This window comes from Lonchura striata, chromosome 2 (genome assembly GCF_050655825.1).
Source record: "Lonchura striata isolate lonStrDom1 chromosome 2, ASM5065582v1, whole genome shotgun sequence".
NCBI classification, from domain to species: Eukaryota; Metazoa; Chordata; class Aves; order Passeriformes; family Estrildidae; genus Lonchura; species Lonchura striata.
The window spans coordinates 48989123-49005820 of NC_140704.1; the positions used below are offsets into that span (position 1 = coordinate 48989123).

General features: G+C 40.4%; 1 long non-coding RNA gene across 1 annotated transcript in view; it reads right to left on the reverse strand.

Moving 5' to 3' along the window:
- The window catches only part of LOC110483364 (uncharacterized), a 161283-nt gene that overhangs the window by 13615 nt on the left and 130970 nt on the right, over positions 1–16698 (reverse strand). The window contains exon 4 of the long non-coding RNA XR_014953299.1: positions 3941–4002. This is a non-coding gene — a long non-coding RNA (uncharacterized LOC110483364). The remainder of the gene's footprint in view (positions 1–3940; positions 4003–16698) is intronic.

A 16698-nucleotide genomic window follows, 5' to 3' on the forward strand; every position in this document is an offset into this window, starting at 1 on the left:
GAATCTCATTCCGCTATTGTCAAAGCACCACATTGGTAATTGGCAAGAATGGATGGCTGGCCACATACAAAATAACAAAAGTTACAAGATCAGCAGCAACTAAATATACTTTCTTCTTCTCCAAAGTGTATAATCTCCTTTTGTTCTTTTTCCTCTGAGAGCTGCATGATAGGTGATGAAGGATGAAGTTGGGGAATAAAGGGAAAGCACAACCCCCATGACTTAAAGCTGAAATCCAAGCCCTCCACTTGCTTTCCCCTCCTCTCTGCCCTGGAGCAGACCATAGTGCTGCAAAAGGGGCCAAAGTGACAGTGGCATCCAGCTCATCAGGGTCCCTCATCAAACCCTCCAGGGAGATCCAGATGCCTGGATGTATTAAATCTCACAGTTGTATCTGCAGCCTGTCCTCCCCAGGGGAATAGCATCACCAGCTGGATGGTGAATGTGGAAGGAAGTCCTTATTAATGCCATGTGTCACAGTAGGACGTAAAGTGACACAACACACAATATGATGGAATGCAACTTGGTATAGCACCAGCTATCTAAAGGGTAGGAATTTGACTGTAGCACCAACCCAGACTGAAAATGTCTGCTATAAATTCCTGTAATATAGGAAAGATGCTGTAAAGAGATTGTGCCTCTTTTTCTGCAACAGCTGTGAATAATTTGACATTTAGGCAACTGTGTAATAAAAATAATAAATAATAATTTAGCCAGAGCCTGTTGGATCCTTTAATAGATGCAACACTTGAGCTGCTGGAGTCTCTTGAGCATTTCTGAAATGTTATCGGAAAACACAGGTAAAAGAAGATCCCATTGGTAGCTCTGAATGTCCCCTAATGATTCCCTATCCAGATAATTTGCTTAGACTCATCACCTTTACTATCATAAATCAAACCCTGATGTGATTTTAAGTCACTTAGCTACCCACAGAGAAAAGATATTGTATTAGATTGTTTTCTGTTGCCTTTTATCCTCTCTTATTCCAAGAAGTTTGGTAAATATCAAGACAAGTTTTGAAATTATAGGGAATTTAAAAGTGTTTCAGTTGGGGTTTTTTTCTTGCTTAGTTTTATTCTTTAGTTTGTGAAAGAAAATTTTTACCTTTTGGTGAAGTAGGAGGACCTGATTTTGTGGTGTATGAAAATAAGAGAGTTGGTTGGAGGCTTAAGATTTACAAAAATGGTTTCTCTGGGGTAAAATGGAAATTTTTTTAATTCAGTTTCTGGTTGTTTTACACAAAATTAACTTTCAAAGACACAAGTTGTGCCACTCCAGCTGTGGTTCTGGAATAGTAAATTGGGTGGTAGCACCATGACTGGGTGGAAGTCACCACAAAAGGTATGTAGAAGTATATCTCAGAATACTCCAACTTAAAATGGGTGCTTCTAAAAGAAGTAGGAAGCAGTATTCAGAATATGAAAGAAGGTTCATTATGCAAAGAAATGTGGATATTTCAAGCTTTGTTTTATTTTGAACATGCTAAAACCAAAACTAGTTTAAGCCATCAATGAATGAAAATTATATATCCATTCTCTGAAAAAATTACTTTGTCTCAAAGATGAAATTCTGCACCTTTACTTTAGCCCTTCTAAACTCTCTAATATCACAAAAAAAGTATAGTGCTAAACCACTGGTTTAACCTGATTGTTTTTCTTTCTGATGGAAAACAAACCAAACTAAAACACCTATGCATATGGCTCAGGTTCCATTTCAACATTAGAACCACATCTCCCAGTGGATTACACTCTCTGCCAAGCCCTTGTAGCTCACAGTATTGGTGTGGCCATATGGAGGGCAATATGGCAGGAACAGGGACTCTTACTCAGGAAAGGGGCCAAGAGGTGTTTTGAAAAGGATTGCAGGAACAAGGAGATATGCAAGGAGCTGTGCAAAAGACTAAGCAAGCACTGATTAAAAGGGCTGTCATGGGGAAAAGACTAGAAATTGAAGTGATTGTTGCAGGCAGACTGGAAGGGATGCAAAAATGAAGCAGCAGATGGGAAAACTTGGGAAAGGTGCTAGATTTAAAGAACAGGGGTATCTGTTCTTTAATCAGGCACAATTCTGATGGGAATTTTTTTTACAAATTGAAGTGTCAGGATCAAAACAATTAGTTACTACGGTGGCAGTAAAGCTCAATTTTTTCATTATAATGAACATTAGAATATTTTCAAAGACATTAATTATCAATTTGTGTGATTCAACAGACTGCACTTTGTCCATAAGGGGAATGGGTTAAACCTGAAGTTGAAAGGCAAGAAGTCCTGTAGAAAAAAATGGGACATTTGCCTTCATCCATCTGAACTGGAGGTAAATGAGCCATCTGGAACTGAGCAGAGAAGGTTGAACAGCTTCTCTGAAAAGAATGTGGAAGCAGCATCCTCTCCTCATGAGCATTGCTTTCCAAACATGGAACACAGTTTGGCCAGAGGGGTCCTGTGAGGGTAAGCAGCAGGTGAGGTAGAGATGTGCTGGATAAGTGTGAGTGAGAGAGACATTGATAAATGTTTTCCAGGTTTGACAAAGAAAGCTTGAGCAGATATGTTGTTCTCTGTCCAAGAAGGATGCTGTGGGGCAGAGCCCCTACCCAAGCAATGTGCTCAGCCAGTTGACCAAGAAATGTCAATTTGCTTTAGAAAGACTATTGTGCTCTGCAAAAACTACTTTTGGCTGTCTCTGCTCCCTGTGAAGAGATAAGTCCTCATTTCAGAGCATCTCTAGGCAGCTCTCTGAAGGCAAGCAAGGGGCATGGGGATCAAGGAACAGGTTTTACACATGCTGCAGCCCCAAAAACCCACCCACACTGCTTAACAAAGTCCAGCTGCATCAGAATTAGCAAGAACTCATGAGTCTATGCCTCAAGACTCTCAAGTTACCAGGCACCTGCTCTTAGTATAAAAAAACTAGTCTGCATAACAAGCATCCTCCATGAGGCCAAGCAGGATGGAGATGGATGCAAACCTGCTCCTCACCCCTGAATACATCTGTGAATGCAGCTGTGGTGTTTGGTGTAGTTCAGGCAGTTTGAAGGGCTCTCAACTAACCCTGCTAAAAACACAGACTCATATATCATATATGGATCAGCCATCTCTTTTTCCTCCTCTGTAAAAGTCTGCTTAACCAGTTAATGACCTCCTTGGCACTATTGCTAATCCTGACAATGGCCTGGGAGAAAGCCCTGGGAATATCACCTACATGACAATTCATCACTGTCTCATTCTTCCCTCATTTCTTCCCATCAAACAAATGTTCTTTCCTAAAGCCTTTCTGTTGTTTTTTGGTTTAATTTTCCAATAACTCCCCCTGCTTCATTGCACTGCACTCATCTGTTCAAAGACAAAACCCCTATATAGTTAAACAGTAATTATGGAAAAGGCCAGGGAACATGGACCTACACCCACAGCAGCACAGTTCTGTCCCACATCCATAAGCACTGCACAGTCTATTTTGAACTGTCTGCTGATAATTTTGTGAGTTTTACAGGGCAACATGAGGTTAGGCAGGCCTTTAGAAGATCAAGGTGAGTAGCAGCAAGTAGTCACTGGCAGACAGAAAAGGCTGCATCTCTTCAGCACTAATGTGTGGACACTGCAGAACACATCTCTTTTAACAAGAAATATCAGTAAGGGAAAGTCAAACAGCATTTGGAAAGAGCTAGGAAACATATTGGGGGTTTTTATTGCAATTCTTTGCTTACTATAGATGTGCATTTTTCTGTGCTGCCTAATTGCTGTCTGGGGCTCCATTTTGGGAGCTGCATAGAGCAAGACAAAGCTGAGGAGCTGACAAATGGGCAAGCAGGCTGGCACAGAGCATAGCAGTAATTAAACCTCCCCCTGCAGCTGCTCCCCCTGGACCAGTCACTTCTTTCATCATAGCCCCACAGTGATGCTTCACAGTGCATATCATACAGGATAGTCTCATTGCATTGGCTTACCTCAGATACCCACCTCCATCAAAGTCCATGACAAAACCACACACATCTTCCCTTGTGGCGCCCTGTAAGCAATATCAAAACATAAGGAGGCCAATTCGTTCCTTTAACTCAGTTTCCACTTTCTCTCTCTTTAGTAAGTGCATGCATGCTGCTAATAGTATTTCTTTAGTCTTCTACCAGGATTTGGTCCTTTTTTTTTTTTTTCTTTAAAGCAGAAAAAATTATACTATTGGAGTTGGTTTGATTTCACTTTCAGAAAAGTGAAGCATGCTGCAGCAAATATATGCAATTGGACTTGTGAGGCTGGAACTCCCACACACACAGACCATTTCTCCTGGGAACTGAAACACTTTTACCATGTGTTGGGTGACAAAACACATTAGTATGTTCCTTATATAGAAACACCATATACTGCTGTGTTTTAAGCATAACTGAGCAGGAACATTGTAACATGAGCTCTAGAAAGTTGGACTCAGATGAGTGAGTATTAATCGTTCCCAAGGAAAGGACTGAGATGAGATTTGGCTTCTGTGTTATGTTCTAGTCGATATGTAGCAGGCAGCTTGTATTTGCTTTGGGAAGTTTGGCATATTCCATTGCAAGTGATTTGATAGAGAAACACATGTATCCTTCATAAACATCAAGGAAATCTGTATTTAATGAAAGCAAAGCTGCATGTGCACATACACAGAGGAAAAAAGCAGGAAAAAAGAGGCAGCACTGCAACTGTACTCACAATCAGGCTGCAGGTGAACCTTGAGACAGATAAGCACTCACCAGATGTCATCTTCACCCCCTAAATTCACATTCCTTGATCCCCTCACCTACTGAGGAATCAAGAGAAATATCTCCCGTTTTATGGGGCAGCAGATGTGGGTACCATTTGACAAGAAAATGCCCTGTGCTCCCATACAAAATTTGTGTAATGATCACATTGTTTTACATTACAGAGATAGAAGACTTGGAAGTAGATCTTTATTCTTGGATTATGATTTTTTCCGTTTCTTCACCTCTGAATTGCCCTTTAAAAAAATAAAGCACTTAATTCCCAGTACTTCTAATTGCAACAAATTCCTAACAGCATTAGTTTCTCAAGCCCAATCCTGCAGATGTCTCTGGAAGTAGCCTTGTTTAAATTCAGGGTAAGAGAATTATCAGAATGTGGAGTTGGGCTCTGAGCAGGTAAGCGGATGCTGGAAATTACACATGCCATGAAATTGGCATTTATAAAGCTTGACCTGTCCTGTGTGAAATGATGAGGCCTGTGAAAGCTAAACTGGTCTTCAAGGAATAGCACTAATATCAGTCCATCTTCCAGCTCTGCAATAACAAGACATGGAAGACTTAGTACCTTAATAGCTTGTTTATGGGTCAGCCTGGACTCCTGTGCCCTGCACACATGGCCGTGGTCTGCAGTCTTGCAAGGAAACATCTCAGTCTGTTCAGTTTGCTTTTTCTACCTATAAAATAGGTTTCCAGAGAACCTCAAAAAAAAAAAAAAACAACCCAGAAACAAACAAACAAAAAAAAAAAAACACAAAAAAAAAAACCACAGCAGCAGGAGAAAGAAGCAAAATGATTTTTGGAGTTGGCTTTCTAGAAAAAACTTGGCCTCTCCCTGCTGCCTGCATTCATGCTTTGACAGCAAAACTGCTTTGGAGCCACTGATGTATTCTTGTCTTTTGTGAGGTGTCGGGGAGATCTGGGCATGAAATCCAGGGCATGACTGTGCATTAAGCAGAACCATTTTCACTTCTCTATAGCTCTCTGTGCTGCAGCAGATTCTTTCTTCATCATTGCTTTAAGTTAAAGAAGAAACTCCTTATCTATTTCTCTTGACATTTGGCTTTAAACACTTTTTTAACAGCTATTGCTATATATATGCTTCACTTTTCTGTTCTGTTCCCTTTCTCCCAATTATTTTGAAAATATTTGCCATGCCCACATTCACTTCATATTTCTGGCATTTTGGGATTTCAAACTTGAAAATATGTCTCAAATACCAGCATGAGTTTCAGACAATGAAATCATTAGCTTGAAAGAAAAAACCTAACCTGTCCATCAGCAGTAATGTTGACTATGTGACAGAATGTACAGAGCTTGTTACCCAGGAAAGGATTTTTTTTTTTTTTTAATGCAAAAAATAACCAGAATGGCATTTATTAAAAAGATAAGAAAAAGGATTAATAAAATGTAATTGTTGGAGCATTCTCAGTACAATGATGGGCCAGTAAAATGCTTTCAGTGTTTCGATCAAGAATAATGTAAGGTGTTCAGGGTGTACAGGTAATGCAGCTTAGGGGATATTTGTCCAAGGAAGTATTTTGTTTGAAGATAGTATTTCTGAAAGTCTGGTTAGTGTTATAATTGCTTCAAGCTTCTGATTATTCTTAAGCTAAATTACTTTTTTAGAGTAAAATATTGGGTTTTTACATCTATACTGTGGTGTAATTTAAGAACAGGTAAAACTGAGCATCAAATAAAAATTTAACACAATTAGATTCTGATCCACAGCAGTATTCAAACCTAACTTTTTATATCTGAGCAATTTCATTATCTCCACTGGCAGTGTCATCTCAGCTGTGTTCTTTATGTTACCTACAACCATATACTACTATTCCACATCAAAACAGATGATTAATATCATACTATGAAAAATTTTAAAAAGTTTGACTTTTATGCAACTAAAAAAAAGTCTTAAATAATAAAAATGCTCCTGACTTTACTCTGGATATGAGTCTATACACAATTGCTATGGTATACAAGAGTATCTTAATCTGTGTAGCTGCAGTAAAGAAAAATCAGAACAGTGCTTTGCCTTATTGTCTAAAGTTAGAGACAATTGTGATTACCTCATCCTCCTTCATTTCATAGAATTCTCCTTCAGGAGAAGAAGCAAGGAGGGGTGGCACACCTGTTGCTCAAAACAGACAGATGTCTCTGCTATTATTACAAGCTTAATCATAATTCGGTTCCTCGCAGTGTGACTATGTCTTATGCTGGATCTTCTGAAGCTGCAGATACTTTGAAAGAAAGTAGGAAAAAATATCAACTATGTTTTGCAGATCACTTGGTGTCAATAAATATCAAGATTTTTTTTTTTTATATGGCTGAGACAATTTAGTTTATGCTTTTATTAAATGTCAGAAGCAAAAGACATTATGAGTGCAAAATATTGCAAACTGTGAAAGAAAAAGGTGACTGGGCTGTGTGGTCAGTTTCCTCAAGCCACTCATCATTAGCCCCGTGCTCCTTGTGTCCTTTCCTAGCCCACTCCTGAGTAGAGATGTGACTACAACAGGAGGTTGGATGCTTCTTCATTACTCTTAGTCTCCACTCAAATGCTTATTTTTGGCTGTACAGTGAGTCACTTTGGGAGGGAAAAATTGTTATGATAAAAAGCACTCATTAAGGAAAAATTAAGTAGGCTACACCATTGTGTAGAGTATAAGGATCTGGATGAATATAGTACAGTCTCTTGGCAGCTGAGATGCTGCATCTGCTTTTAATTTTGCATGCTGCAGATTTTTTAGAGCTTTGGTTACAAAATTTCAGGTACAGGGGAGCAGAGGATTAGGTCTCCATGGGGTCTTAATGGTCTTTTGAGAAATGTGCTGAGGGGATATGGCCCCTTTTAAAATATATTTTTGCCAACATACACTCACACTTCACACACCACAGTCCCACTCTTTTGGGTATGACTGCAGGATAGAAACCTGTGCTTTATAGTCATACACAGAGACATACAAATGTGGTAGGTGGGCTGGGATGATTACCCTCCTTCCTGAACAGTGATGTCTCTTACTGCCTGGTACAGCCAGCCCTGCCCATTGCTGTTCCTCCTCTCTGCGTGCACATGAAACCCTTTGTGATAAAGACTCTTTCACTTGTTCTTCTGCATAGTAACCAGCCCTCTTTTAGGTGGTGAGGTGGTGCAAAGCCTTATATTTTCTAGATCGGATGGGAATGGATCCACCGTCTTAGTGCAATCACACAGAGGTCTGAGTTGTTGAAATGCTGAATTATGGATGAATTGTTGCAAGTCAAGACAGAAAGGCATCGCAGATCATCTGGGAAAGACTGTGATTGGCAGAAAGCCACTGGATTTGTAAACTGGATAGGGTCCACAGGCTGGAGGTATATTCTCCTAACACCAGGCATTCAGGCAGAAAGCTTTAAAGCAACTTAGTGAAAACAGTGAATGACATCATCAAATAACTCTTAAGATTTACTAAAAACATTTGTAATGTTTAGAATAGAGATTTGCACATCACTGGCCAAAGCAAGTGAACTTTTGCTGCCATCCTGCCCTTCCCTTTTCTTACTGCATTAATCTCCTTTGTCTTCTATTTAACTAGAGTCCACAATTACATCTTCCTGTTAAAATGGGAATAAGATAGAAGTTCCAGTGAATTTAGTAAGAAAAGAACTTTGGAGCAAGAAGCAAGAACAGGATTTTGAAAGATCTGCAAATAAATTTATCCTAGCACATGACTCCAACTGCTTTCGACTGAGAAATGGTCACTTTCCCATTGTCCTTCTTGCACTATTCAAGGCAATGCTTGTGAAGGATAACTGCTAAATTCATCTCAATTTTGTAAAGCTTAACTATGTGTCTTGGTACCACTCCTCCCTAAAAGTCTATATGGTAGCTTTATACTGAGTATGAAAGGAAAAGTCACTTAAGGCAAACTGGATAGGGAGCAACAGAATAAGTTGTACATATATGGCTTAGCTGCATTTTTTACCATTATCATCTCTTGTTGCTATGGAGAGACATTTTATATATGTGCCAGCAAAATCAGGTTATTCAGTGCCAAGCTATCAACTATTGCAAAGATTTCAAAAATGAGTGGCAGAAGTTTGTCTCCTAAATGGGGAGTTTTGAAGGACAGAGGATATTCATCTCCATTTGTCAATTAAAGGTTTGCTCAGTCATCTGAAACCCCTAGATTTTTGGCACACCTAACACAATTAACTCAGCCTGGAGTAATTATAATGAAGTCTCAATACAGAACTCTCAAGTTTATGATATAATGTAGCTATTGTGCTGCTGATTTTTTTTTTTAATTTGATAACGTATTTCATGAGATGCCAAATGTTAGAGCTCTTATTTTCTCTCTTTTGGCACTGTTTAAGACAACAAAAACAACAGCCAAAAAGGCAACATGGAAGACTACCATGGAAAAATTAAAAGACTACCTAAGAAAAGTTGCAGTCAGAGTATTAAGAAGCCACTGATCACATCCTCTGATCTGATGATATTTTATATGGCATTTCTTAAAATGCGGGTTTCAGCCTTAAGATTCGTATTTTCAAACTTCCTTCACACCTTTAGAATAGAAGAGGTTATTTCTGGAAAAAAATACAAAACTTCTTCAAAGAGATACACAGTGCAGAAATAAAAAATTTAAAAAGACCTTAAGTGCTACTAGCCTCCCAAGCGTTATGGTAGCTGGCAACCCTCCTGCCAGAATAGCTGTTAAAGATGAAGCACCTGGCAAATACCATCAACAGAAACAAAATGTGGTGTTAACATAGATCCAGTTATCGAAATATTCCCTGGATTTCATGAGGTTGGCAAGAAATAAACTCAGGTGCACTGGAGTTTGTGGAGAGAACAGACTGCCAGAAGCACACAGGCCTGTTTTGTAGGCAGTGTTAATTTAAAAGATGTTAGCAAAAGCAAATAGCACATTCTACCTTATTCACTGCCTCAGCTATAAAATTAGGATTTATTCTTATCCACATTTCCTTTTATCAATACAGCTCTGACTTGGGATCAGTTAGAAAAACGCTTTTAACAAGGGGCACAAGGAATGTTATTCAGCATTTCAGCGAGCAGCATGGTGATCCTAATCTTCTGCCAGAGTCCACTTCCAACAAAGCCATCCAGTTCACAGCCTTCTGTCTTCCAACTGTGCATCTTGTGATCCCATCTGCTATCAGTCTGAGCCACACTTTAGCTTGCCACAAGTTCATGCTGGCCCAATGAGCATACCTAGAGCTGTCTAGAATGCAGAAGAAATCCTACCAAGCACATAACACTGCTTATTAAGCACAAAGGAGTTCATCTACCTGCATCATATCCACTAAGGCTCCACCAAGGTCCTTGGAAGTCTGAGTGGCTGGAGTGAAGCACTGCTGTTGCACCAGGACAGTTGAAATATCCACAGCAGTTCCTTGCTTATCAAAACTAAAATTCACCTTTTTTTTTTTTTTTTTCCTTATATTTTGTCTTGATCTCACTCCTCATTTTCTCCAGAGCAAACACCCCTCCCAGGGAAGAGCTGGTATCACCAGAAGAAAGCAGGGAGCAATTGACAGCAAAGGAAGCTTGCTCATTCCTGTTTTCCAGAAAAGACGGCAATCACCATTTTGGCTAATATCAAGGCTGAACCAAGATATTTAAATAGAAAAGCTTAATTTGGAACAAAGACAGACCTGAAACTAGGTGTAGGGGTGTGAAGTATACCCTTGATAGACATCAGATTAAAGAGCTATATTTTCCTTATCAGTTTATCCAACTGACTACTGAGTTAAATGTACCTGTTGTCTTCTGACATTTGTGTGAGCTATCATCTCAGACATGTTTTTCAGTAGAATTACTAGCTCAATATTTAGAGTTGCTTTACTATAGTGTGCATCAGAATGCATACTTAAATTCTAAACAAGTAAATATTTAATAAAAAAGTTTCCACCATAAGAAGTAGAATGACAGCAAACAAAATATAAGAATCAACTCCCTGAGCTGTCCTCATAAATCCCCTCAAGCTCTATAATGACCTGGTGGGTGATCAGTGGTTATGTGACATGCATTTGACAGCTCAATCTAGTTCCTGCTGGACCACACTACTTCAAGTAGATTCCCACTCCCTCCACTACTGTGGCTTCCCATCTTTATGCAACTGCAGTGACTCCTGCAGCCCCAGCACACCCTCAAAGCATCTGTCTAGATCCCTGCACCACAATCCAGAAGTCTGCAGTCCTCTGACCCCCAGGGAGCTGCTTCCTAGCCTCATCCCCACGGCACTAAGAGGACCACCTGAAGGCAGGGGGAACAGGGCATTGCAGCTGCTCTCCTCTGGAGGTGCATCATAGCACAGGAGACAATCCCACAATGGGAAATAAAGCATAAATTCAGAGCATACAGTAAAGATTGTCTAGCTCAGACAAATTATGGGCTTGGTGCAGGAATCAGTGGGTGAAATTCTACGTTCTGTGTTATGCAGGAGCTCAGGCAAGATAAAGGGCTCCCTCTGGCCCTTTTATCTGTGAGTCTATAATTGGGCACTTTGCTGGTGATACAGAACCCTCCTGTAGCAAAATCTCAAGATTTCTCTTCCTTTTGAAGAAGTCTTGTGCAAGAGCAAAGGCATCCTAGAATTACCAGAGGACACATTTTCATGGGTAAAGAAAATACTCTCAATCAAGAGTATGTATGATATTTCCTATGGGAATTCCTCCATCCCATTCTCTGCTTCCACCATGTTTATCTAAGGCATAATTAGAGGAAGCGATACATACTGGCTTGAACCAGTATCTCCAGGGGAACCAAATGACTCTGAAGATCAGAACCTGTTGTTTGATAATATTTTTGCATTTTGTATGAGAATTTTGAGCACTAAAAGTTAATTTTTCATTACCCAGTGGGAGGGGGACATTAGCTATAAAATTCTTCTGTGGATGTGGTTAAGAACCCTATTTTAAAGTCTTTGAAGTATGTGAACACATCTCCCCAAGAAATCTATTTATACTTGTTCCAGTGTGCAAAAGTAATCAATTGTACTACAGGGCCTGAAGATCCCCTTGAGACTTGGCTGACACAGAAAATATGCATCTTTATACCTGACTGTTTGGGATACCCCTCTAGGAGATCTAAAAATCAAGACCCACTGTGTAATTCTATGTCTAATTTCATGACATATTGGTTCCACATCCATCAGGCATGGCATTGTGGAATTCCTCACACCCACCACACATTAAAGAACACTCCAATCTCTGGGATTCACAGGGTGGGGACAGTGGCTAATGAGTGGGGTTGATAATTGCAATTGGATTTGCATTTTTAACTATTGGCATAGCTGTTGGTAGCTCTATGATTCTCGTTTTATTGCTTCTGCTATTTCAGTCTTTTCTCCTACTGTCCACTATCTTCACCACCCCCATGGACAACCCACGTGAACTGGGGGAAAGTCCTTGGAAAACACCATTTTAGCCACTACATGGCGTAAGGACCTCAAGATCACAGTTGTCTGTCTCGAGCATTGCTACCAGAGAAGAATTTTGCCACGAGGGAAGCACAGAATGGAGCAACAAAATGGCACTGGCTGCAGGCTTGGCGAGGTCCAACATCCAGGCAAGGGTTCCCACTGTGGCAAATTATGTGGGACGGCAACTGTTCATACGCATACCACTGGTCAAACAAAGATCACCCCAGGCTTTTGTCCAAGCGTCATCTCAGCCCTAGGGGGAGGTAAAGAAAGCTGGGGGAGAAGAATGTATCACTGAAAATAGACAAGAATAATCCATAAGGAAAGCCAACTCAGCAATTCTGCTGAAGTCAGCTTGAGCTGGATAAAACTCTGGCACCAGCTCACAACCCACCCACTCAAAAGAAAAGAAAGACTGAGCATGGGCCTAAGCAGCATTAAAAGCAAGGGAATAATTTAAGCAGTAGAATAAGAGAATTGTATAGCCAAGAAGCATTAATTCCTTTGTTTATAAAAATGTACATATAATGAAAAGTATTGAACAATCTCAGGACTTCCACCACCAAGAAGCCCAAGGTGAAGAAGGACCAGCAAGAGGCTACTGGGTCCATGGGTGGTTACTCTCTCTCCCCCTTCACTCCTCTTTTCTATTTTTTTCTATCTCTCTACCTCACATTCACTGTTAAATAAAATCTGTGCTCTTGACTTCAGCATATGATCTAATTTGCACCTTAATTTGGGCAGAGACATCCCTCAATAATCAGATGTTAGCACCTTCTCTGTGCAGCACACCCTGATCAGTGACTAGCGATTGAGACATACATTTTTTTTCTAAAAATCCAACCCAGTTGCTTCAAACGAGCCCTCCAGGCTGCAAAGCACATGCAACATGGCTCAACAAACCTAGAATCAACACAAAATGCTCAAGTTAGTTTTACATCTGTCTTCTCTGACACAAAGCTCTGCCGAATACTTTGGGTGAGAAAAGTGGCCGTATTGCATCTGAGGTTCTCTCTTACAGGCCTGATTAACACCTTTACAACAGATAAACCAGTTTCACAACTGTGCCTTGAGCAAGTCAGAAATGTGGCCATATCTTTGTGTTTGGCCTTGGCTCCCTCCTGGCAACCAGGCTCACAGGGACACTGAAAGAGATGTTGCCAAGATGCATGTTCAGACATGGCTGGGATAAACTTCCCTGTAACAAATGTTCTGAAATCAGGAAGAGTAAAGGAAGAATTACAGTTGATGGAAGCATGAAAGATAGAGGAGCAAAAGCTAGTGTTACTTGCATTGAAGTGTAGGTCTTCCTCTCAGATATACAAGCTGTATCATAAAAATTCACAATGATTTTTTTTTTATATATAGCACATAAACTTGACTAATGCTCCTTCAGAAAAAAAAAAAAAAGACATTTTTACCCTTCACCCCTGTGGAGCTTTCATGCCTTCTGATCTCACCTATGGGCAAACTGCTTAACCCTCCTCTACTGAAAAGAAATCACAGCTTTGACAAGACCAAGACTATACTGAGATCAGGAACAACTGGGAGCTTCCTGCAGCAATGTATCTACACAAGATGTGCTTAAAAATACTGGCTGCCATGGGTGACAAAAATGCAGAACATTTCTGCAATCTTCTATAATATCTTTTCACTTGGGCACTTGCACTCCTGTCCTCTGTGGAAGTCCAGCACTGTGCCACTGAAGTACACTACATTCATCAGCAATCAAAAAAACAAAGAGGGAGAGAATAGCAATGTCACTGCTTCCAATGCTGTGTGAGATCACCACATTAAAAAAAAAAAATCACTGTAATATAACCAGGACTGTGGACAGGACAAAAGTCGTGCCCAAAATTGTGATAGAAAGATCAACCTTGCCTGGTAGAAAGCACTCAGGAACAGCTCAGAAGCCTCCACTGTCATTTAAGGTGCATTTCAGAGCACAAATTAATTAGCAGGAGTCTTTCAGAAAAGAATTGAATCCTTTATTGGCAGTTCTCCATGTGAAAGCCCTGTCACCATGGCTGAAAATGTGACTCAGAAATGAAAATGAGAAAGAGACAGAGAACTGCCACAATTTCCAGCTTCACCTCCAACACCAGCCCATCAAACCATTCAGTCAGCAAATTCTGCTTTTAAATGGTATTGGTCACATACAATGGTATAACTAGTATCATCACATACTACTCCAAGCTGTGCCCTGTTGTACACCTAAGTGACAGAGCATCTCTTAATGTAATGTAGAGTGGAAAAAATACAGGAAAAAAATATTCACATTTTATGGGTAGCATTTCTGCTACCAATTTACAGACTGATAATCCAAACTGATTCATATTTTTATATTTAATACAATTACACTTCCTGCTACCTTCACCCTCCTCCACATTTTTCCCTTACAGCTCCAATGTTTCTTTTTTTTTAATTCACCAAACAGATGCAAAAGCTGATATTTCTCTGCCTACATTTTTCTTGCAAAAATCCTGAAACCTTGTGCTTAATGAGGAGGAGTTTTAACAGACAGATAGAGAGGTTAAATTGGCTGACAGAGAAAAAAAGAACTGGATAAGAAAAAGATCAGGTTGCCACAGAAACAGAGCCACATCCTATAATATTCTCGCATTTATGCATTTATTTATTTATTTCAGCTATATCTGTTCCTAAGCATTAGGTTACAACAATGTCCAGGTATTGAGAGTTGAGAAAACTCTACTTTTAATAGGGGTCCAGATCTTCAGCTGCTATAAATCAGAACAGCTTTGCTGAAGTCAGCATTGCTAATGGCATCAGCATGATTTATACCACTTAAGGACTTGGCCCCAGTACTCCACCAAGAAATTAAATGTAAGAATAAACAAGTCAGAAGGTTTACACAAAAAGGAAGCTACCAGAAACCACCGCATGGGAATATGCACATAGATGTCTTGCTTTGTGATGGCTTTTCAGAAAGTAAAGGTTTTATGTAGGTTCCCCCACTTGTACGAGGAGGGTGAGGGAAGGTGCACACCTCAGCCTGCAAGCAGAGAGGCAGAAGGCAGGTCTAACTAGCCACACAAAGCATAGCACAGGGTTCGTTTTGTTTACGCCTTCATTTTCCATCCTGACACTAAAACTCTTCTGAAGAAGAAGATGTTCTTAGAATTTTAAAGATATGTTGACAGAAGCGATTTTTAGTTATCCTTTAATCACTCAGCTGCACATGTATTTCTCTCCAAACATTTAATGGTGTGATAAAGAAGCTTCATGAGGAACAATGTGTTGGTGTTCTATCTGGAACTCAGTGCAACATCGTGTTGGGCAGATGAACTCAGAAGAGACTGTGGAAACTGCAGCACTGTTGTGCTAGCTAGTTCAGTGGCATTTTAAATTTTCTCTTGCACAACTAAAATAAAAACAAAATCAGTTTTGCTAGAATTAAAGAGAGACAAAATCTGACATCAAAACTGTTTCCCACTGCCCACATTTGAAGCTGTGAAATGGATCTCCATGTGGAGTTTTTCCAGCCGAACTTTACTTTTCTAATAAACTGAAACTTAAGCCCAGATCTGCTGAAAACATTCATTTTTGGAGCTTTTGAAACCTAACTCCACAACTAAATCTTCTAGTTCCAGGCTGTCTCCTGGGTTTGTGTGAATTATTTGACCACCTAGTCACCACTTCAAAAAGTGTTCAAGAAACAAGTGGAGCAGCATTTACTGCTATGGCCTGATTGACAAAGTAGTGAATGGTCAAAGTGTGGACTCAATGGTCTTGAAGGTCTTTTCCAACCTAAATAATTCTGTGATTCTGTGAAAGGAAGAAAAATAATTTCTTGCAGCTCCATAAAACATAAACATACATCCAGGTAAAGATATATCTTTATGCTCTCACTTCAAGCACCTTTTTTCCAGAGCACCACAACTCCCTCCACTTTAACAATAGCCACCTCTTAGGGACATTACTGCACCACTGCAGAAAAGACCCCAGAACACAATTAGGTGTAAAACCACAACTGTAAGAGCAGACAGCTCAGCCCATCAGTCAGCCTGTTTGCTGAGCCTGGCCACAGTGGAAGGCCAGCAGAGCCCCCAGTCATTCCTGCCCTCCCCATGCACTGCCCGCCCCAATTCCTCCCCTCACTGCCCAGCAGGCTGCTGCCAGCACCCTTCATCTGAACAAGCCCTTCTGCAGATCTCAAGTTCATTCATTTTAATGTTTCCCTCTGACAAGAAGGTGAAGCATTTCTAACACGCAGCAATGAAGGTGGTGTCCACCAGGGAGGCCAGAGCAGCCAAGCAGAGGAGGCACAATGGGGAGACACCTCACCTAGAAATCAAAGAACTTGTAGGAACACTGCAAACCACCCCCTCAGCCACACACAGGCAGGACTCAACTTTTTTTCTGGCCACTTCCTCCCTGTGATCAAAGCGACAAAGAATTGCCTTCAGCACAAGAGGCATGTGAAGGGCTTCCTATGGACTGGCTGTCTCAGCTGCTGTCTCCTGTTCTGAGTTTCATCACTTCGGGGGGGAGAGAGGGAGAGAGAGAGAGAGAAAAAAACCTGAG